Source organism: Crocodylus porosus, unplaced genomic scaffold (genome assembly GCF_001723895.1).
Source record: "Crocodylus porosus isolate Cpor-Errol unplaced genomic scaffold, CroPor_comp1, whole genome shotgun sequence".
NCBI classification, from domain to species: domain Eukaryota; kingdom Metazoa; phylum Chordata; order Crocodylia; family Crocodylidae; genus Crocodylus; species Crocodylus porosus.
The window spans coordinates 5,284,235-5,305,887 of record NW_017728925.1 but is presented as its reverse complement, the minus strand read 5'-3'; the positions used below and the strand labels follow the sequence as shown (position 1 = coordinate 5,305,887).

The 21,653-nt window shown below is 50.2% G+C and overlaps 1 protein-coding gene across 3 annotated transcripts in view; it reads left to right on the top strand.

The window, feature by feature from the left end:
• The first annotated feature begins 2,272 nt into the window (after positions 1 to 2,272).
• Positions 2,273 to 21,653, top strand: part of AKNA (AT-hook transcription factor) — a 55,051-nt gene continuing 35,670 nt past the window's right edge. Inside the window, exon 1 of one of the 3 annotated variants that reach the window (XM_019540625.1) lies at positions 2,273 to 2,370. The gene's annotated coding sequence lies outside the window, so the exon portion shown is untranslated. Of the gene's footprint in view, positions 2,371 to 14,062; positions 14,287 to 21,653 lie in introns of those variants that run through there. The other 2 variants (XM_019540626.1, XM_019540623.1) reach the window with 2 other exon arrangements.

The following is a 21,653-nucleotide window of genomic DNA, read 5'->3' as shown; positions in this document are numbered from 1 at the left end:
GGCGGGCAGCCGGGACGCCTGGGTTCCTCCTAGCCCCTGAGGGTGCTCGGCGCTGCGCGTCCCGCAGGCTCCTTCCACGGGCTTGCCGGCGCCAGGTTTGTTTGGCAAGGAGACTAGGTTTCGGAAGTGGGCCGGCTCTGCCAAGCTGGCTGCCCAGGGGTGGAAAGGGGTCTGCTACCACGCTGACCCCTGAATTAAAAGGCGGCTCTTCATCAAGGATTCCTGTGCCGGCTGCTGTCCCGGGCCGTGCGCGCCCAGACAGCGGTCGGCCCTGCTCTGTGCCCCTTGCCGGTCCAACCCAGCGGTCTCTCTGAGGCCCCGGTGCGGGTCTCCCGCACGCACCGGCTTCCCCTTGATGGCAGCGACAGCTCTGTGTAGACCAGGGTTATGGCTCTGAGCAGAATCAGTGCCCGGCAGACTTGTCAGGCTGCGTTAGAGTGACGCGCAGAGGCCGCCTGCCGTTGGGGTCTTGGCTTTACCCTGAAGGTGGGTGCAGGGCGCCACAAGCGCTCATCCCCCCGCTGCTTGTCCTTGCGCTGGTGTGCCAGGGCTGTCGGCCGGGGCTAGGCATCATTTTGGTTTGGCAAATGACCCCAGGGTCAGTTCGGCTGTGGCCATGAAGGGGACCTGCTACAGCGCTGCATTGCGATCTGCAGGATTCTCTTAGGTGCATCATTTAGTGCTGCTGAGATGGGCTGATTTATGGACAAAGAGCTGGGAGATGTGGATCAAGGGCTGAGAATCCAGATGGGTCTCTGGCCTTTGCTCATGTTTTACTGTGCTTGATCTTTCAGCCACAGGAACTTTCACTCATAAGGTGTTGGCTTGCTAGATGATGGCCATTGCAGGCTGCTCAGTTAGAAGCCTTTCGCTGGGCTCTTGCTAAGGCCCAGATATGGGACCCACATTTACCTAAGTGAGTAGACTTCCTGAAATCCACGGTACCGCTCACACAAGCAAGTAGGATAAGGTCCTTGAAGAATTAATGCCACACGAGCCCTCTGCGCATTCCCGATGGCAAGGATAGCAAAGAGTCCAGAACACTTGGTCATTATGGATCCTTTTGCAGAAGATGAAGTTAAAGCCTTTGTAACCTGGATAAAATCCAGTCTCGGGAACAAATTACACCCTAGCTCTACTCCTTGTAGTTTCGTGTTGGAAACAACTTCTCTCCTCTGGTGTTTAAAAGCATAAGAGCACCTGTGCACCTAGTTCCTTGCTCATCTAATCTACTTTCCGACTGAGGTGTCTGCGTTCTAGCAGTGATTAAAATAATTGCGTGGTCTTTAATGAACTTGGGATCTGTCCAAGTGGAAGGCACGTACAGGCTTGGCTATGTGCCAGCATGACCAGTAGACACAATATAAGAAGTTGAGCGCCGATCTTTAGAGCCTGGGTTTGCTGGCATTAGAGTATGTGCTGCTTATCAAAACCTGTAGGAGATGAAAGAGAAAGCCTTCTGGAGTGCACAGGTGGGATACTGAGAGCATTTACAGTGAACAGGAAAGTTTCAGGGGATGTAAGATGCTTTCCTTTACTTTCTCATTCCGTGCTTTGAAAGTTTAAGGTGGGCAGGGACGTGCTGAATAAATCATAAATCAAGCACTGAGCTTTTTTACGTGTATTAACAGCTATATGATTTGCCATCCATCCTGCTATAAGATAATTTTTCTATTGATTGAAAGTACTGTAAAAGACTTATGAATTAAGTATGTGCAGTTAGGATTTGCTTTACATTTCTTTACTGTCTTATGTTTGTTGATTCTATGTTGGTTGGGTTTCTTTTCCTTTTAAAGAAGTTTTACCAGAAATAATTCCCTTCTGAACTAGGAATTTCCCTTGCCAACTATCAGCCTGAAGTGCATTCTTTTGGTCAACTTAAAATCCCCCCAGAAGAGAGGGTTTGACTGGAAATGCTGACGTGCTGTTAATGCTAGTGGCATAGACAAAAACACAAACTGAATCAGAAATGGGGAATGTGGTGAGACTGCTTGTCGGCTGGGCACATGAGAATGCCCTGATGCAAGGGTCTATCCTGCTAATGTGGTCTGGATCCTGTTAAAGGGACAGTTTTAAAGACCATATACAACACACCCTCCTCTGTTCTGCAGAATGAGAGATTTGGTCATCAAACCTTAAAGATTTTTTTTTAAATCCACTTTTCACAGCTTGTTCTGCTTGCGTCCTTTTTGCTTTTCACTTAGCTTCGTTGGAGATGTAGCTCCAGACTTGATATTTCATGTTAGGCTGTGTCTTCCCTAAAGGAAGATGATTTCTTTCTTTTTTAAGGACACTGACCACCTCTGCATCTCGTTGAAATCAGTGGGAGAAGCTCAGCACCTTTGGAAAAAAACCTTGCCAGATTTTCAGGTCTGCCAATCACAAATACACAAAAATCATGAGCCAGGCCTCAAGACTCATGAGACTGGCTTAGGAATGCTGCTGGCAGTTTTGGTGGTCTTTCTCTTTATCTCCTGGTAACTAGGCCTGTTGGCTGCACTCAGGTCATAATTTTAAGTTTTTTCTCTGCAGCCAGACAAGTTTCTTTGGGTAAATGTGATACCTTTTTATTAGACCAATTAAATGGTTGGAAAAATTGTTCTTTACAAGCTTTTGGGCACACATACCCTCTGCAGCCAGAAACTTAGACACTTACTTTGCTTTAAGATATTGAAAGCAGAGCAACTCCTTCGCTATTCGGCTGATTCCAGGAGAAGGGGCTGTGACATGCACCAAATATTGTGCTTATTGCAAGAGTTGTCAACACTACCTTTATTTCAGTGACCTGTATGGAGCTATGTCCTTAACTTGAGGGATCTCGAGTTGAAGGTTTTCGGTGGCGGGTTAGTCAGTTTCATCGTCCTTGCGGGGCCTTTTCCCGTCAATTCCACAGTCCCGTTGTCAGATCCTAGCAGGTTACTGTGGTATTCGGCAGGGAGGTGCCACTGGGGTGGAGGGATGGTGTTTCAATGGAAATGTCTCTTGCTGCTGGAGTGTAAAAGTAAATTGTGGAACGATTTCTGTTGGTCTGAGGGGCTGTAAAGACTTGTTCACAAAACCTAAAATTAAACCATGAATGCTGCTGAGCGACAGGAGAGAGCACACTGCAAAAGGGGTGAGCCCGATTCTGATCTACGTAACCCCAGAATTAATCCGGAAGAACTCCCATTGAATTTAAAGGAGTCGTCGTTCCAGATTTACTCTGGAGTCGTTGACATCAGAATTATGTGCTGTACCACTGCAGGGAATCCTTTATTGTGACACAGTGGGGTTGAGGAGAGAAGAGTCTTAATTTGAGATGATCGTGTTTGGTTTTGACCTGGATAGATCAGATCCAAGGGTGTGACTGCTGTTTGCTTCAACCCCAGGGTGTGCTGCTTTGCTTATTCTCCTATCGTTGCCTGAATTCCAAACAGGGGAAGTTCTTCTAGGGTGGAGAATTGTAGTCGGGAGGCACAGGGGTCAAACGTGAGCGGACCGACCACCTGGGAGGACTGAAGGAAACCTGGCAAACTTTTTCAGTCCGGTCACACAGTCCTCTTACAGGACCACAGTAAGTGAAAGTGTATTAGGATGTGTGGGGGTGTGGCTGACTCCTCTAGATAGTTGCAACTGGTGAACAGTATGTCATACCTGCTACTTCACTTCTGCAGAAGCGGCGAATGTTTGCGGGGTTAGGAAGATCAAAACCCTATCCTCGCTTTGGAGTTTTAGCAGCATGGTATGCAACTTAGTAAAATCCTGGGCCCAAAGAACTTACTTTGTGGTATTTCCAGGCTTCTTCCCTCGGCCAGAGTGATGTGTATTTTTTGAGAGGCGATGATCTCTGCCGTGGTCATATCAGTAACAGAAGGAGTCTCTGTTTTTCATAGATTCTGGAAGGGACCTCAGAAGATCACCAGGTCCAGCCCCCTGCACCAAGCAGGAAAGACAGCTGGGGTCAAGTGACCCCAGCAAGGTGACCGTCCAGTCTCCTCTTGAAGATTTCCAGGGCAGGTGATTGCACCACCTCTGGAGGGAGCTTATTCCACAGTCTGGACACACTAACTGTGAAGAATTTTTTCCTAATGTTGAGCCTGAAATGGTCTTCCAGTAGTTTATGGCCATTACTCCTGGTTTTCCCCTAGGATGCCCTGGTGAACAGTTGTGATTTAATGTGCTCCCCTGATGTAGCAGTAAGCTGCTACCAACCCCCTTCCCCTCCCCTCCCCTTCTCTTTTTCAAGCTAAAGAATCCCAGGTCCCTCAGACTTTCCTCGTGTGGCTTGCCATGCAATTCTCATCATACAGGTGGCTCTTCTCTGGACTCTGTCAAGCATGTCCACGTCCTTGTTAAAGTGCGGTGCAGAACTGGACACAGTAGTCCATCTGCGGCCTCATCAGTGCTGAGTGAGAAAGGGCTGGGGGAAATCCAGTGGCTGAGTGTCCTCAGGATCACATGGGGAGAAGGGGAGGGACTTCTGGCATAAATGGGGCCACTGCAATATGAAGAGTTAATGTGCAGAGGCAAATCTGTGCCTATCTGCTCTCTTAGGTCCTGCCATTACTGAGAGAGAGCTTGGCTCCCAGGGGGATGGGGTGAGGGAAGGTCTTGTTTAATTTGTCCCTTGAGATGCAATTCCTTTCTTCGTGCATTACCGCTGAAGTCTGGGCAGCAGAGATAGTGCCCAGTCTACTGGATGCAGCTGGCAGTGGGGGAAGTGCAGGTGGCAGGGAAGGAGAGGGCTGTATGGCTGGAGACTTGTGAGGCAGCCTGTGACCATGGGAGCTAGGAACATGGGGAAAGGAGGTGCCAGGCTGAGCCTAGCTGGGAAGGGGTAGTGTGGAGCCATAGTCCCTGGTGAGGAAGGGGGGCTCGCATGGGGAAGGCACAGCCAGTGCCTGCCGAGGGAGGCGGGCAGCGTGGGGCCATGTCACTGTTCTAGCTCTGTCCCCTCCCTCCCTGCCCTATGGGCAATTCTCCTTCTGCCTGCCTGCATGTTCCTGCAGCTTGTGTGGAAATACAGCTGTCTGTTCATTGCTCTTTTCTGCTTGCTGCCGGGCTGCCAGGTGGTGCCCCCTGGGGCAGGTGCTGCATGGCTCAGCCCAGCTCCCTCGGGTCCCTGCTGCACCAGTGCCCTGCTCAGTAGAAAGCCCAGGGCAGCTTCCGTGGGTGAGGTGGAGATCAGCTATCTGCCCTTGAGTGGGTCCCTCTGGCTGGGGTGCAGCACACCGTGGGTTGCCTGCTTACTCCCTGGGACCTGCTGATGTCACTCGCTCTCTCTAACTTGGAGTCTGGTCCTGCCCCATACGACTAGAGGAGCACGCCTGCTGACTCCAAGGCTTCCAGGCTCCAGCCCTTAAGTCTCTCTTTTGTTTCTCTTGGGATCCCTGGTGCTGCTGTCACGCCTGGCTGTACCTGCCCTGGGGTATACTCCCTCTTGCTCCAGCATGGATCTTTCTGACAGCAGGTGGGTACGTGTGTGCCCTGGGGCTTGAACTGGGCTGCTCCAACACTGACTCACCTGCAGATTCATCCACTGCTCAGGGACAGACTGTCTCCCCTCTGGGCAGATGTGGGAGATGAGCAGCAGAGGGGCACATCGGAGCTGGGGCAGGGCTTCTCCTCCAACCCCTCCCGCTCTGTGCTCCCACCTGCCCCAAGATGTATTCCTGCAAGGTGTGGGCACAGGAAGCCAATGCAGAGCAGACCCAGGGCCAGCTCATCTGAGCCTCGATGCATACCAGGGTTTCAGTACAGCTCATCGTGTCAGTCAGACAGGGAGGCTTGGGGGAGCCCCCACCCACCTCCAGATTTCCATAGCCCTGTGTCACTGGGTGCTGGTCTCTCTCTGGGGGCTGATAAATGGAAGACTAGCCAAAAATTAGGCCTTGTGATCTGCTCTGAGTGCCGCCTTCAAGACACAGTTCCATTAAGCCAGCCAGTCATCAGAGGTCCCAGCACCTTTATATATGTGCCTAGTAGTGTGCTCTTTTCTGCCAGAGACCTGGGCTCAAATCCTGATTGGGGTCACAAATACCATCTATGCTTTGGTCCAGGACAGGTGCTTTGGAGCAACTAGGTTTTACTCTCCAAGGTGCTGTTTCTGGGGCTGTCTGGGCGCATGCCAAAATGTCACACTGCAGAAATCTTCAGGATAGAAGGACTGGCGTAGTGGAAGTTATTCCAGTTGTTGGAGGGCTGGTAGTTGAAAGGTGTTATCTGCCGTCCCTGCTGGACTCCTGATGCCCTCACTCTCTTCCCAAACTGGCTAGGACAGACAAAGATGAGACACGCCTGGGACTAGAAGGTCCCTTAGGACTGCAGTAAGGCCCTGAGTTTCTGTAGCCAGTGGCACACAAAGGCATGACATGCCCAGCATCGTGTCTCTCGCTCTTCAGTCTGAGTGATCCAGGTACAGTTGAATGAACTGGAGTTGGCTGTGAGCAGGAGTCCAGGGCATGGTTCGGACTTGCAGCTCTGGATCCTCGATGAGATGCCCTTAACTGCTTTGCCAACAAAGTACTGGCCTCTTAGCCTCAACGTTTGAATGGGGCTTAGCAGCTGGCTTCCCACTGCACTCTGTTGTCTGAACGCCTTCGTAGGGAGAGGGCTGACTCTGGGAGGTGAGTGGGGGTACCCAGCCTTCCCAGGCCCTTAGGGAGAGCTGCTGACACTGGCCCAGTCCGTCGTGCTCAGCAGTCCTTTCCTGCAGCTGGATAATTTCAGTGGGTGCAAGTAGTGGCTGAGGCTCCTCGGCAGAGCAACATGGTGGGAGAGCAGACAGGATGGCAGGTCTGGGTCCTGTGTACTAGCTAAGCTGTTTCGGGACAGGGGGAGCGTTGGCCTGGGGCAGCAGGGAACAAGCAGAGCAGTGCATGGGCCAGGTGGCTAGCAGTGGTCTGGACTGGGGGGTGACTCCAGGAACATGCCTGGGTAGTGTTTCCAAGGCCTGCGTACGCCATGCTGGGAACTGGCCTGAGCAATAGTGATTGTTTCACTAGGTTGGGGAATACGTACACGGGTTTACCAGTGCCTGAGCCCAGCACAGTTTGCTGGATCGAGCTCCTGAAGCTGTTCTTTGCCAAAGGGAAAGCCTGTTTGTTGCATGGAGGTTGTGTCTGCATGTGTGTGGGGGAGCAGAGTACAGCCAGCCAGGAAGGATAATCACATTAGCAGAGCAGGGCTCTCCCCTCAGCGTGGGGGCAGGGTGCTTTCCTATCCTTTCACTTCCCCTTACAATCAGATGTGGATGTGATGCCAGGGCCAGGTCACGGAGGAAAGTCCTGTTTAAGCCTCTGGGGTGCATAATCCAGAGTTGCCAACTCTGTTTCAGTCTGTTCCAGGAGGTTTCATCATCACATGACATCAGGACATTAATCACGATGCACGGGCTTTATATCAGGAAGGCAAATGCAGATTACTATTACATTTTAAAACCTCACGGGAGTACTGTATAAATCAGATTCAACGTTTAATATTTATTTTAATGAATGCCCTATCTTCTGGGTGACTCGCGGCAGTCTCCTGGAGATTTATATCTAATTCCTGAAGACTCCCAGGCAAACCTGGTGGGTTGGCAACCCTAGCATAGTCATCCTCGGATTCATTGGGGCTGGAAGGAAACAGGACTGGATTATTCTTCCTCTGTTCTTCATGCACCGTCTCAAGTGCTCATTGTTCTCCTCCCGATAGCACAGTCCACTGCAGGAAGGAGCAGCGGTCTCAGAGAAGGTCAGGACTTTTGGTCTGATCATTTTGCTGGTTGTTTTCTAGCCCCAACTGCTGCTTTCATTTTCACTCTGAACCAGACCGGAGAGTCCCCCACCCTGCCTTCAGAGCAATTTGGCGTGGGAATAAGAAGCCATTCTAGAGTTTCTGCTCAAAGTATTTATAGTTACAGTGATCACATGTTATCTGCTAATAGGGTAAAGGAAAAGAGCAATTTTAACAGTAGTAGTAGTACTGTGAAAGCTTGTCTTTCACAGAAATAATGTCACTAGAAAAGTTTGCAAAAAAAGAATAATGGAAAGAGGCTTTTTAAAAGTCTTCCTCTATGGTTGTATGCTGCCAAACCTAAGTATTCAGAACTTGATAGTCCCTTAAAATTCATGGGGGGGTTAATAACAATTGTTCATTCTTTTTATTTGCCTGGTTGATGTTGAGCCTTCAGCAGTTCCATTTTTCAAGCTTTTCTCTGCAATCGTGAGGGCTACAACCTCGCGTGGAAAACTAGAGCTGAGTTGCTTTCACAAAGATGCTAATTCTGGGAGCCGAGGCTTTCCAAGCACCAAATATTATCAGCCTTAAATCGCATTGTGAAAGCAGGCAACTCCTTTTGACACTTGCCATTGCGGCATTATGCTAGCAAATGAGAGCTGACAAGCGAGCCTGATGAGAAACCAGTGAAACTTGCCTGGCCATGAGTGATGTGCAAAACCTAACGGGGATGTTGAAAAGCAAACGAAGGGCCGGATCTTAAGCTCTCCCAAGTCAGTCTGGTTCTTTGGAAGGTACACCAGCTTACATCTAGTAAGAATGAGACTGTAGGCCTTCTCCTCTTTGACTTAGCGGCACCTAGAAGCCTCAGCTGCCTTACACTAGACTAAACCAGTGATTGCCAGGGCATCCTTTTAAGAGTGCTGGAGAGTGCTGTGCAATTTTAGCAGTGTTACAAGATAAATCCAGAGATTTCAAGTAGGAATTCAGAGTGTCAAAACCATTCTGACCTGTCGGGGTCTTTCTCAGTTCTTTGTGACAGAAAAATTGCTCTGTTATTTTTCTGTAGTCAGAAAAACTAGTGAAAGCTGAGAGCTGGCATTTTCCAAGGGGCACCTTGAGCCTGATGTGGTTGAGCACCAGCAAACAGCAATGATGAAGCCTGCCACAAAAGAGTTCTCACATGCTCTCTCTCAGGTGTTAGTCCCAATACCAGTAAGATTTTTTTTTTAAAAGACCTCTTCACTTTTGTACAATCAGACACTTAAACAAATCCAGGATTTATATCCTGCCTAATGCCCTGTTATTTCCTTTCATTTCTTCATTGAAATCCTGCTCCTGTCCAGAAATGGTTTCATAGTCTTGCATCCTGAATGCTCTGCAACGGTTACTTCTAAGAGTTCTGTATTTAATGCTCTTGTTTCCTTTCATTGTTTAGATTTTAGTTCAGGTGGCTTTCTTTGGCTTCTCTTGTGCTGTGGGACTTGATTATGACGATGCCAGATTTGTGCCAGATTTGTGCTGGCTCCACTTAGTGTAGAGGAAGGTGGAATTTGTATATATTGTGGTACAGTGCATTATACAGAGGTTGCTTTTATGTCAAGAGAAAGTCAGAATTTAGGGCAGGTTTATCTCGCATGATCATAAAGAACTTGCATCTGTTTTGTTCTGCAGTTTGTGCAGCGCCTAGCACTGCAGTCGTAACGCATGTCTGGGACCCCAGGTCAGTGGTTCTCAACCTTTTTACACTCAAGACCACCCCCGCCCCCTCAGAAAATGCCAGTTCTAAATTTTCACTCAATTTTTTGACTATGGAAAAATAAGAGCAGTTTTTCTGTTGCAGAGAACTCAGAAATAATACAACAGATCAGAACACATTTAATGCTATGGATTCCTACTTGAAATCTTTGGTTTATCTTGTGAATTTTGTCCACACACCTAATAGTGCTAATATTGTGTAGCTCCCTGCGGCACCCTTGAAAGGATCGTAAGGCACCCCACAGTGCCAGGGCACCCCAGCTGAGAATCACTGCCTTAAGTGCTGTGACAACACAAATTATTATTATTGGGAGCTCAGAACAACGCTCTCTTGTGCTCTGTAGAGCAAATGCTCGGGGAATTTTTCAGCTGCAGTGTTGGATGAGGCACACTGTACTCACGACTGTAGGAAATGGCTATAACTTGCATGTGGTGGCATTTGCATTTGCTAAAACCTCTCTAAAATATAAAGACCCATAATGAGTCCCAATGCCAGATTCACACACAAGCACCACTGTTAGGTTGCCAAAGTGTTTCATCATGTATTCCTTGCATTTCTAAGCATTATCCAGTAGTTCCTTCTGCAGAGATTAGGTCCTCTGGCTATGCATTATCTGACCCCTTTCAAAAGCTCTTTCCTCTGACGTTCAAGTAAGTAGTTCCCTTCAACCTGTTTCTAGGCTCCCAGTGTTATGGACCTGATCCAAAGACACCTGGAGTGGGTGAGAGGCATTTCATTGACTTCAAAGGACTGTGGATCAGGCTTTTTCCTCCAATTTTGGCTGTGGCTCTCTGCTTACCTGAATTGGGAATGTTCCCAAGGCCTGTCCCAGGTCCCATGATGTAAAACGATATCGTCTACATACTGCAAAGAGTGAAGGCTAGAATTGAGCTAGGTGCATCCTGCAGGCATGTCTGGCTCACAGGGATCATTCGACTAGGTATAAAAGATGTACACGAAGAACTGGGATGAAGATGGGTTATAAGACCACTTTCCCTTGGGAGTACTATCTATCTAGGCCAGTGATTCTCAGCCAGGGTGCCGCGGCTGTTAGGTGTGTAAAGATGATCCACGAGATAAACTCGGAGATTTCAAATAGGAATCCATAGCATTAAACACATTTGGTCCTGTCGTGGCTGTTCTAAGTTCTTTGCAACAAAAAAAGCTGCTCTGTTATTTCTCTGCAGTCAAAAAATAAGAGAAAACGAAGAGCTGGCATTTCCCAAGGGGAGCCTTGAGTCTAACAAGGTGTGCCTCGAATCTGATGAGGGTGAGGAGTGCCTTGCGAGAAGGAAATCCTGCCTGATATGCACAACAAAGAGCAACTCGCAAAGGCTCTCATGGACCCCGGAGGGACAGACTTCCATCTTCAGCTTCCTCTGTGCAAAAATGAAGTTGATTTCCTACCTATGAGGACTTTTTTACCATTTTTAATTTGCTCTGAGCCTGATGAAGGGCACATGAACCCGAAAGCTTGCAGAAAAAAGATGCTTTTTATTAGGCCAACTAAGAAATCACAAAAACAATTATCATCTCTGAACCAACAGTTCTAGAGTTTTGCATTTCTTTAAGTCTAAAAAAAATTCAGAGACAGGGTCTCAGTGATTACACTGCCCCGATACAGCAGCATCCAAGCTCCTTTCAGTCTCCCTTAACACCCCCGAGAGGTAGAGCAGGGCTTTTATATCCCTATTTTGCAGTTGAAAACTGAGGCCAGACCATTTGCCATTGAATCTATGATTGAGCAGGGAATCAGTCCGAGGTCACTAGCTAGTACTTTAGCCACTGGGCCAGCCTTCCCTATTCCTGCAGCTGCATGGCTTACATTTGGGAGGAGGGCATGTGCCGAGGCTGCACAGAGCCATGCACAAAAGGTCGGGAGCCTTGGTTCCCTTCCTTGGTATTGTAGGATGGAGTCCAGCAGCTCTCGCCCAGTCCTGGCTGCAGCTAATCCAAGTGCGTTCCAGTCCATGCCAAGGTTTCAATAACAGCACAGGGCTGGCGAGCATTGTCCTGCTCATGTCACTAATTACACAGGACCAGGCTGGGTTAATAACCCTTTCCTGAATCTGCCAGGACATGACGCTCCGTTGACATGGTAATCACAGTGCCACCGTTCATGGTAGTGATCATAAATCCTCTCTCCTCCTGGCTTCCTCTTGTGTATAATCACTGAGTGCTTTCTACTTTCTACCTGTGTGGCTTGGGCCTTGTGCCTCTATCTGCCAGGGGCTCCACATTGCTCTTGAATGCAAATATGCTTTCCAGAAGCAGGGAGCATCAGAGGTCCAGCTTGGATCATTGCCCAAGAGCCTGGCTGCTTCTCTGAACCCTGTGAGAGCTCTTCAAATCTCTAGGGAGCACAGAGCAGGACTTCAGGGGACCAGGGGCTTTTGGATGCTCCCTGCAGCCAGTCAGATTGAAATACAGTGAATCAGCCTCTCCCTATCTCATGGCAGTTTGCAGTTCAGCTGTTCTGAACGAAGGTCTGGACTGGCTTTTATTTTACCCGAGCAAGTCTGCCTGTAACTAATTCTTTCCTTTATTCCCCTTCTCCCCCAGCTCCTGGACTACACTCTCGCTTTTTTCCCCCTCTTACAAGGCCCATTTCCTCTTCCTGCAAAGTCATTATAGAGATAGAGGGGCATATAGTACAGTATGCTGAGGCCGTGTCCATTGGCAGTCAGTGCTTATTTTAAAGAAAACGGCTTGTCTCGTTCCCATTTTTGTTCTGCTCTCGAGCACCCTCTAACAGCTCTTGCCCCATCACATCTTGCTGGCAAAGACTGGTACCAGTAGGGCTGAAATGGTGCTGCAGTGCCTGCTGCATGAGCCGGCTCACTGCTAGATCAGAAATAATCCATGTCTTACCTAGGGTGGGGGCTGATGGGGAAATGTGCTGTGTCCCACTGCCAGGCCCAGCTTACAAGTCTGTATATTTGTTTTAGAGTAGCATCTTGAGGCCTCAACCCAGGTCAGGGCCCTCCGGCACTAGGCACTGTGCAAATGAATACTGAGAGGAAGATCTGCTGCCAGGAGCTTACAGTGCAAACAGAAAATAGGCAAAGGGATAAAAAGCACAGAAAAGGAAAGGGGAATGCCCAAAGTGTCAGAGCAGGTTATTGGGAGAGCCAGGAATGGATGCCAGATCCCCTGAGGACCACTCCAGTGCTCTATCCACTAGGCAACACGTTCCCCCTAAACAGGGCTTTTATCTCGTAAAAATAGCCCATTTAGGATGATACCATGTACAACAGCAGTCTGCCAAAAGGCTGCCTGTGCATTGTCCCACCTGATGGAAAGCATCCTGTTGCCAAGTCCAGGAGATGCTGCAAATAAATGTAAACGTCCTGGAAACCCTACATGTGTTACTGGAATTTCTTTTCTTCTGAGGCTGAATCCAGGTTGGAAGCTTCTTTTTAACAAGAAGCTCTAGCCCCTCCCTTGGTTGGGGTTTGCTGTTTCTTATCATGTCTTGCACACAGAGCTGGCTGATGGAGTGAGATTCTTGTAAACACAGGTCATCTGCCTGTCGCACCACATGATGTGCAATACCACCGAGAACAGCTTAGGGACATGGCTTTGTGGTTAAGCCACTGGACTAGGAGTCAGGAGACTTGGCATCTATTCCTGCCTCTGCCCAGACTAGCTGTGAACTTGGACTTCATATTTCTGTTCCTCAGTTCCCCATCAGTGAAATGGGATCAATGATGCTTCCCTGCTTGAGGGTGCTGGGAGGCCAGATCCATGCATGCTTGTGATACAGCAGGACTGTGAGTTATAGAGATGAACTCTTGAAAAAAAAATGCAGGCCCCTAGCCAAGGCATCAATAAAGGAAATTGCACAAGGGCCCTTATGAAAAGGATATCCCAACAATGAGGAAAATCGAGAAGTTTAGCTCATCACCGCTATTTTGTAAAGGGCAGATTATTCCCAAGGCAGGTTGCTGGTGACCAGATCTTGTTGCCAACTGACAACTGTTCAATCAGCAGCCAGGTGACAAAAGTTGCTGGCTCTCCAGCTAGTTCTTATTAGACGGCAATCTTCTGCAGGCCAGCGGGTTAGGTAGGGTGGCCCATGATTTCCTAGCATCGATCTCTTCCCCCCAAGGTGTCCCCTGGCCCTCTCCTAGTTTGTTTTCTCACCAGATGCCCCTCCTCAGAGGTAGGCAGGTGGGTATATTTGTATAGCATCCACAGAGATGCCAGGACCTGAACAGACTGTGGGATATTGCCCCTGGGGAGGACACATGGCCTGAGCAATTTAAGGAAGTTTATTGTGCTTCTGCCTGTGCGGTCTCGCCTCTGTAGTCAGTGGCTTCGGGGGGTGAGGATCAGTATTAACTATCCAGAGAGTGTAGATACGTTGAAAAGCTGCTTCTAAAAGAGACCCTGATGGGGATTATAGGGGATTATGAATAAAGGAGGCGGTGATGCTTGTGGGCTGTGCTACTCCGGGCTTGCCCCAGTCCTCAGGGCTGTACAGGGTTAAAAAGTTAGGCCTGCATGTGCGCACAATGAAAACTTGTAGGAAATCTGCCTAAGCACTTCCTGCTTGTATCTGAGAAAGCGAGCCGGGGGCGGAGATGGGGTGGGGGGGAAGAGATGTAGTCGTCAGCCAGGCTCCCTCGCCCACGACAGCACAGGCTGGAGGCCGGCCAGGCAGCCGAGAGATGGAGAGTGAGGCAGAAAGAGTTTCAGAAAGAAGTGATCTGAGCTCCTCCTGGGCTGGGCAAAGCCAAGGAGCCAAGCCGTGCTCGTGGTGGTAGAGAGGAGCCCCTGCAACAGCAGAGGAAGGCGGAAAACGGCGTGAGGAAGTAAGCCAACGAGTAAGTGGGTCCGGCTGCCGCTCCGCGGGACTGGGGATGTCTGGGCTTGCGGGGAGTGGGGAACATCTGTGCTCTCTGGATATTGGCTGCCTGGAGAGGCTGAATATCCAGGGTCTTTGCTCGGTTTCCAACCTCCGGCGGTGGAACAGCAAGCCAGCAGAGCCTAGAGGTCAGGGAGGATGGGGGGTGTATCCCAGTGTGTCCTTCCCTGAGCGGGGAGCAAGGGAAACCCATGCATCAAGGCGTCTCTAGGCATTTGTAGTGCTCCTGTGACTAGTATCCCCTCGCTTAAGGAAGCATCTCGTTCCACTGCCCGTCACACGCGGTGACTTGCTTCCCTGGGAATTAAGCATGTCTGAGGTCACCTGGTATCTCCGGAGCAAGACAGTCAGTGGCCGTGCCTGCCCCAGAGTGGCTGGTGCTTGTCGGCCTGGTACTGCTTCCTTGGACATTTGCTACAGGGGACTTTTGTGAAGCGAGAGGCTGTGGGTTGCAGTGCTGGGGTGGCAACAGCTTTGTTTACAGCCGTTACCTAGCTGAGGGAGCAATGAGTCACGGGGACCTGAGCGTCAGAGCTCTGGATCGTGGTTCAGGCTCTCCCCAAGCTTTTGCTGAGGCCAGCGTTTGACCCAGGAGGGGGTCAGCTGTGATGTGTGGGGAGTATTTTGACCCTGAGGATTGGTTCCAGCCTCTCTCTGCCAAAGAGAAGGATTACCAATGTGAACGTCTTTGCCGAAGTGCTGCACAGCCCCCAAAATGGAAATCAGGGGACCTGTTGTTAGTCAGCACCTTTGAAAATCCAGTCATTAACACTCCCATTACCTGAGCAGTGCCTCTGCCAACAGCCACTAGGACAGAGGAAATTAATTCTTGGGCCTTTTTGCCGAGGATCAATTCAGAAACAAGCAGTTGTCCTGGCCATGGGAATTGCCACTCCCATAGTGCTGAATATTTCTGCTGTTAGCATCTGTCTTCAGAGATTTGGAGAGGAAGGCAGAGTCCTCCTGGGAGGCTGCCTGCCCCTGGCAGGTGTAGGGAACTGGGGCTGAGCTAGGTTTGCACCATGTAGAAATATTTAGCATCCCAGAGTGAGATTTGTGCTGTGTGCTTTTCTTGGTTTGGGGAGGAAAATGTTCCTCTTTTTTATTTTGAGCTGTCGTGCCCCAAGGTGGAGCATTGCTCAGTGCTGAGAGCCCCTTGCTCTTGCACTGCTCTCCTTTCCAGCCCTAGAGCCTGGAGACGAGCATAGTTTCAAACTGCTTGGGGAGCTGAACACGCTGGGGGGGAAGCAACATCCAAAAGGACACATAGAGCCCCTTGCTTGGGTTGTACAGTTGTTGCCTGAGAAAACCCAACCAGCCCACTTATGCTTTTAGGCCTGTTCTCTGATTGTCTTGAATAGTACTATAACCCTGAACTCAGCAGGGGTTGTCATGGGTCAGCATGCTGCTCAGTGTAATCACACTGGGGGAAGTGGGCTCCCAGCAATCACCTGATCTGAACTGAACGGCCTCGGAGTCTCTTCATAGAGATCATAGTGGTAGAGACGCATCCCCTTGTCCAATATAGGCAGACCACTCCATATTTGCTCCCTGTAAGGTTTCCTTCACCCATCCTTGAACATTGAGTATTGGCACCTGCCAAACAGAGAACTAGCCTGGCAGGCAGTTGTTCTCATGGGCATGGGGATGTCATGCTCCCAGGATCCTTTGAAGCTGGCACTTCTTTTAAGGAAACTCTCCTCCCCCAGCAGCATCCATGCAGCCAGAAGTCTCCTAGAAGACGTCCTGTCTCCTCTAATCTGGTCTTGCAGTGAAGAGCATTGAGTTGTGCTGCTTCCACTGCCCACCAGCTAAACCAGAGTTTATACACAGGCTAGCCACGGGGTGCCTCAGGGGCACTCAGTACTAGCGTCATCTGAATACCAAATAAGCAACCTAGGGCTTGTGAGAAGCCTAGCTTTGTACCCTGGAGCTCACGAGCAGTCTGGCAATAGCTTTGCACGCGGCACATTGTGGGACCCTAACATAGCAAACCTGGTGAGAGTGCCTCTGTGATAAAGGGAAATGTTTGGGTTAAAATACACAGTTTAAGTGGGAAGCCTGGCCGGGGGAGGGATATTCTAATTATAAACACCAGGGAGAGAACAAGCTGCTTTATTTAGTTATGAATAAATCTAAATGAATGAAGCTTGGCTGTGTCCTTGTAAGCCTGGATTTCCACTCTCTCAGGCCACAGAGCGCTGAGGGGTTGGACACCCTGCTTTTGAGAGTGGTAGAAAAGTGTGTATTGATGCCCAGGAGAGTACAGAGTAGGTTGTTATCTCCCGAGTGATAAAGTTCGGCCTAACTGCAGCAGGAATTGTATTCCTGAGTATTACCCAGGTTGTAGGGATGCAGTGAATAGTCGACAGCAGGTCATTTGGCGGTGGCAGGCAGCTGGATTTGAATGGACTGTGGGTGGAGAAGCTGTGTGTGAGGGGAAGGTGAGCAGTAAGGGAGGCAAAGATGGGCAACTTAGATGTGATCTATGCATCTCTTCCTACTCTTGTTCCCCTATCTGTAGACATGTGTGTGGGTTTGACCCACACGATGCCAGCCAAGGCACAAGCCTTCAAAAGTGGCCACTGACTTGGGTTCCCAAAGCCTTGGGCTTGATGCTGGGAGGGACTGAGCACGTGCTGCTCCACCAGGCATCAAAGGGACCTATGGGTGCTTAGTGCTTCTGAGGGTCAGGTCCTGGCCTCAGGTTGGCAAGCGAGATGGGGAATCACATTTGAAAATTTGGGCCTACGTTCCACATGAGAAAGAAGTCACCCAGAACACGGGTGCTGCTTCTGCCTGCCCGCTGTAGGCACTGCCCTCTGTCATTATCCGATGAGCTATTTCCTCTCCCAATAGAGATCATAACCCATCCCTTTGGAAGCATCAGGGACTGCTTATATGGAAGATGAATGTCGGGCAAGTATTAAATACATTTTAGTAGCATTCTCATATGCCACTGAAGGTTGAAATAAAGGGGAATTCGTCCCATGTGACCTATCAGCTCTGCACGATGGCAGTCTGAAAATATCTGTAAAGTTAAGTGGGGAGGGTGGTTGAGGAAAATCCTAGGAAGAAGCTGTCCAGTGACACAGACAGAGGGGCTTGCCTTAGAGATGGTGCTGTTTCCCGTATTCCAGCAAAGCTCCTTGTTCAGTGTTAGAAGAAAGTGACTTTCCCTGCGATTCTTTACTCAGCCCACACTGCAGTGCATGGAGCAGTGTGGGTAACTCTGTACCCAATGACACTCCTGCCTCTCCGGTCACCAGGTGGTGGTGAGTCTCACAACAGTGGCACACTGAAGGCCGCCCCACATGGCTTTCACCAGCTTGCTTGGTAGCAGTCCCAGCCATGAAGCCAGTCTCAGCATTTATACCGCAGACCTCAGCACTAGCATCCAGGTGTCCAGCAGGTTATGCTGAGTCTCTTGACAGGGCAGTGTCTGGGAGAAGCTGGCATCGTTTCCTCCCCATCTTTTCAAGAGTTTGGGCTGTTTTAACAGGCGAGCAGCCAATTAGCTCCAAGCTGCAGCCAGAAGCACCAGGGAGCTGCAGCTCACGCTCTCTGCGTGGCTGCCCCTAGTTTTAGCGTGAGGTTGCTGTGGTTACAGCAGACCCAGCGCTGGTGCTGAGGCTGCTGTTCTGGGGCCTGCGTGATTGCTGCCAGCACAGGCGGGTATGTGTTTGGAAGAGGCACAGTCCCTGGAGACAGCAGGTGGGTTCAGATGGGGAAGGAGAGAGTGCAGGAGTGCAAGGCAGTAGGTAAATCTGAACTCCCCCATTCCCTGTTCCCCCTGGATCTTTCCCTCAGTCTGTGCTTGTTGTTCCTGGCCTGGTGCCCAGGGAAAAGGATCAGAGAGGTATTTGCACTGCCCTTCGGGGTCCTGAAAGAACAGGCGTTTTGGCAACACAGGAAAATTCCTGTAGTCCACTTATTTTTTTGCCCTCTGAGCAGGTTTCTGTCATGCTGGTGCTCAGCTCCTGGTAGACAGAGCAGGGCAGTGGGGCTGTAGCAAGGGGAACATGGCCCTTGCAGTAACCCTTCCTGGAAACTCTTACTATAATGCAGGACCTGTCAGCGGGGAAAAGAGGCTTTTGCTAAGGATGGGTGGAACTGAAGTAACTGTCTACCAAGTCACGTCGAGAAGCAGCTGGTGGCATGTGGGCATGGGGGGGTGTCTAGGGTCATGCAGGAGAAGCCTGTAGGGACCTATGTTTAGCAGGGAAGTCAATGTAACCAGAAAGGTGAGACTGTGGATTTGGCTGTGTGTTAGATTGTGAGCTCACTGGGGCAGGAGCTTTGTTCATTTTGCTTGTGTGGCACCTATTATGACATGACATTGGGTCCTATAATGTGACTGCAGCAGAAATCAGCCAAGACTTTACCAAGCAACTGCTGCTGGCCCACATGAGCTGCCACAAAGGGTCCTGTTTTTTGAGAGGGTGGATGATTGGCACTATCTGTAAATCAGACCCCTTGAAGACATCTTCAGCTGGGCTCCCATAATTGCTAGTGGCCGTGAAAACCTCGGCCATAATAAATAGTAAGAAGGCACTGGTTTGAGGAGCGGGGAGGGAAAGTTCTTAAGTCTGGCCCTTGGGTCATTAGTGGAATGAGTCTGCTGGATCTATGCCACTTTCTCTCCCATGCAGTTTTACTGGGCGTATACGCAGACACATCTCTAGACAGTTACTGGGCTCTGAACTTAGCCTGGTTGTTCTCTTCTTCTTCTTCTTCCTCCTCCTCCTCTCAGTTTTCATCCTACCCCCTCCTTTGGCTCATCCTCAGCAAAACTAGCTCAGCCTTCCCTGAATAAACTCTGGCTGACAGCTTCTTGCCTGGCTGGGCTTTCTCAACTGGCACAGCCTCTAAGTGATTGGGAAGGGTGGCCAGACCTCAGGCAGCTCCATGCACACTGGGAACAGAGTCTGGGAGCTCTCCAACCCAAGAGAAAGCCCCTCTGCCCACCTGACCCACCCCTCCCTGTACCTACCCAGCATTGGGCTGTGGTAGTCAGCAGTAAGCATAATGCCCTCGTTTATGGGCACCACCTCCATTCACAGCTGCCCTATGGCAAACCCAGCCTGTCCCTCTACTGTGTGACCTGGCATCTACTTTACAGTGGGCGCGTCCTGGCTGATGGGTAGAGAGGGTCCTTTTATTTGCTCCTTTATCTCCTGCATGGTTATGGAGTGGCTGGCAGGTGGCACATGCAGTATTCTCTGGAGTGAGTTATTCCTTTGCACCCTTGCCTTGTATCCCCAGCTCTAGGCTCAAGTGTTGCCTTGGATTTGCTTGTCATGTCATGCAACAATCCTAAACTGCAGCTTCTCTGCGGCTTCAGCAAGAGCTCAGAGCCCAGTGAATCCAAATGTAGGAGCAAATGGGTTGAAAGGTTACTGCTGAAAACTGAGTGTTTCCTTTTCTATAGTCACAGGGTAAATTGAGTCTTAATGGAAGGAAAGGAGGTTTAGAAAAGATCTTTTGAAATAATGTGAATGAAGTGGGGGGGGGGGGTGTATGCGCAAACGTGCACAAACGCAAGCCTTCTACCTGGCAGTAGCATGCAGCTGCGATACAGGACTTCCCAGCTGCATGTCTACACTGCTAACAGGTAATGGTGGTTCTCCAATAGCTCAAGTGGCAACACCGTCTGTTTTTGGGATCAGGAGAGGCCAGTACAATCCTGCACATCAGCATGAAGTTTTAGGTCCCCATGAAGTATATTGGGAGCGTCAGTGAAGCCCAGGTGCTTGTGGATTAGTTCCAGTTCTTTCCTGGGGAGAAGGCAAGGTGTGTGTGCAGGGAATTGGCTGTGAGGAGTCGCAGCAATCCCCTGCCTGGCTCTGCGTTTAGAGAGCTGGTTGCATGGAACAGCCTGCTAGGAAGTGCCTCCGATCCTGGCTGCCAGATGGGAGGAAGTGGTTGTGGGAGGCAGATTTAGCCTGGGAATGAGATCTGAAGGCATTGGAGCCAGTGCTGGGCATGGCATGGCCTGAACATTCATGTGGCTGGCAAGCTGTGCTTTCCAGCATGCCAGGGGTTAAAAATGGGGCACCAAAAATGCAGAAGGGAGAGCGAGGGGTGGATTGGTTTTGTGTTCTCCTTTTATGGTTTTAAGGGAGGATTTGGCTGAGGCCCAGCTGTAATGAGCTGCATGTTCTCAGCTCAGGAGCAGCTTGTTAGCCCCACTGTTCAGGCCTCCCTGCCTGGTGGGGTAGAGGGGGCGGTCACTGCGTGCTGCTTCTGAAAAGCGAAAGTGAATGCAGTGCTGCACGCCAGTCCCTTTCTGATGCATGGATCAGGAGCAGGGGGTCTCCAGCCATTCAGGCTTTCCCCAGCCCTTGCTGGGTACCAGCCCATGCAGCAGCCCTGCTAGGGAAGGAGGACAGTTGTGCCACCATGGTCTGTTCAGCCTCTGTTCCACGACACACTTGGGTTGGTGGATCTTAGCTGATCCCCAACATCTCATTTGACGCATGCTGTCAAACAGCACTTCTCATTTATCAGCTGTCAGTCACTGCTGCCGAGAACCAGAGTCAAACCAGCCATCTGGGCCTGAAGGGGTTGTCATCCTCTTGATACCCTTGTTCTCTGGCACTCCCACCACAAGGATGGTGGGGAGTAGGTTTCGCCGGTCCTTCTGCATGGGGCCTGGGCCATTGCTTCATACTGGAGTTGCAGGAACTCAACACCTCTGAAAGTCTGACTCCTTATTTGCCAGTACAGAAGCCTGGCGGGTAAGCTGCTTTCATGTGGCACGTAGCAGGCAAAAGTCCTGGGCTGGAGCTCTCTGCACCCCTTACTGTAGAAGGAAAGGTCCCCTTGCATAGGTGGCCAGGCATCCGGAGGGTGGCAAGTGAGGTTCAAGAGGCAATGCTCAGTTGTTTGGGGCAAGCATGTGATTATGAATGTCGGAGATGCCAGGTTTTCCCTCTGCAGGTTGTGTTGATATCCCCGGAGTCAGGGCTGGACGTGTCGCCATACTATGCGTCCATCTCTGATGGCACAGGACAGCATTTTGCAATGCCCTGTCAAGTCCAGCAAAGGGCAGCATGAGCATTAGGGATTCAGGCACCCGACTGACAAGTGACGGTGCTGATTTTACACTTATTCAGTCGCCTCCTGGCTCTGCAGGACCCAGCTTCCTAAAGGGTCGAGTGGACCCATATCTGATGTTGCAAGGGAAACCATTCAGTGCAGAGACAAAAAGAGAGCGCCCAGCTGCTGCTTTGACCTGAGTCCATTTCCCTGTCGTCCCCTCTTGCTCTCCAGTCCTTCATTGCTGGCTGGTGGGTTCTTGGAGATTTTGCCCAATGCAGCAGC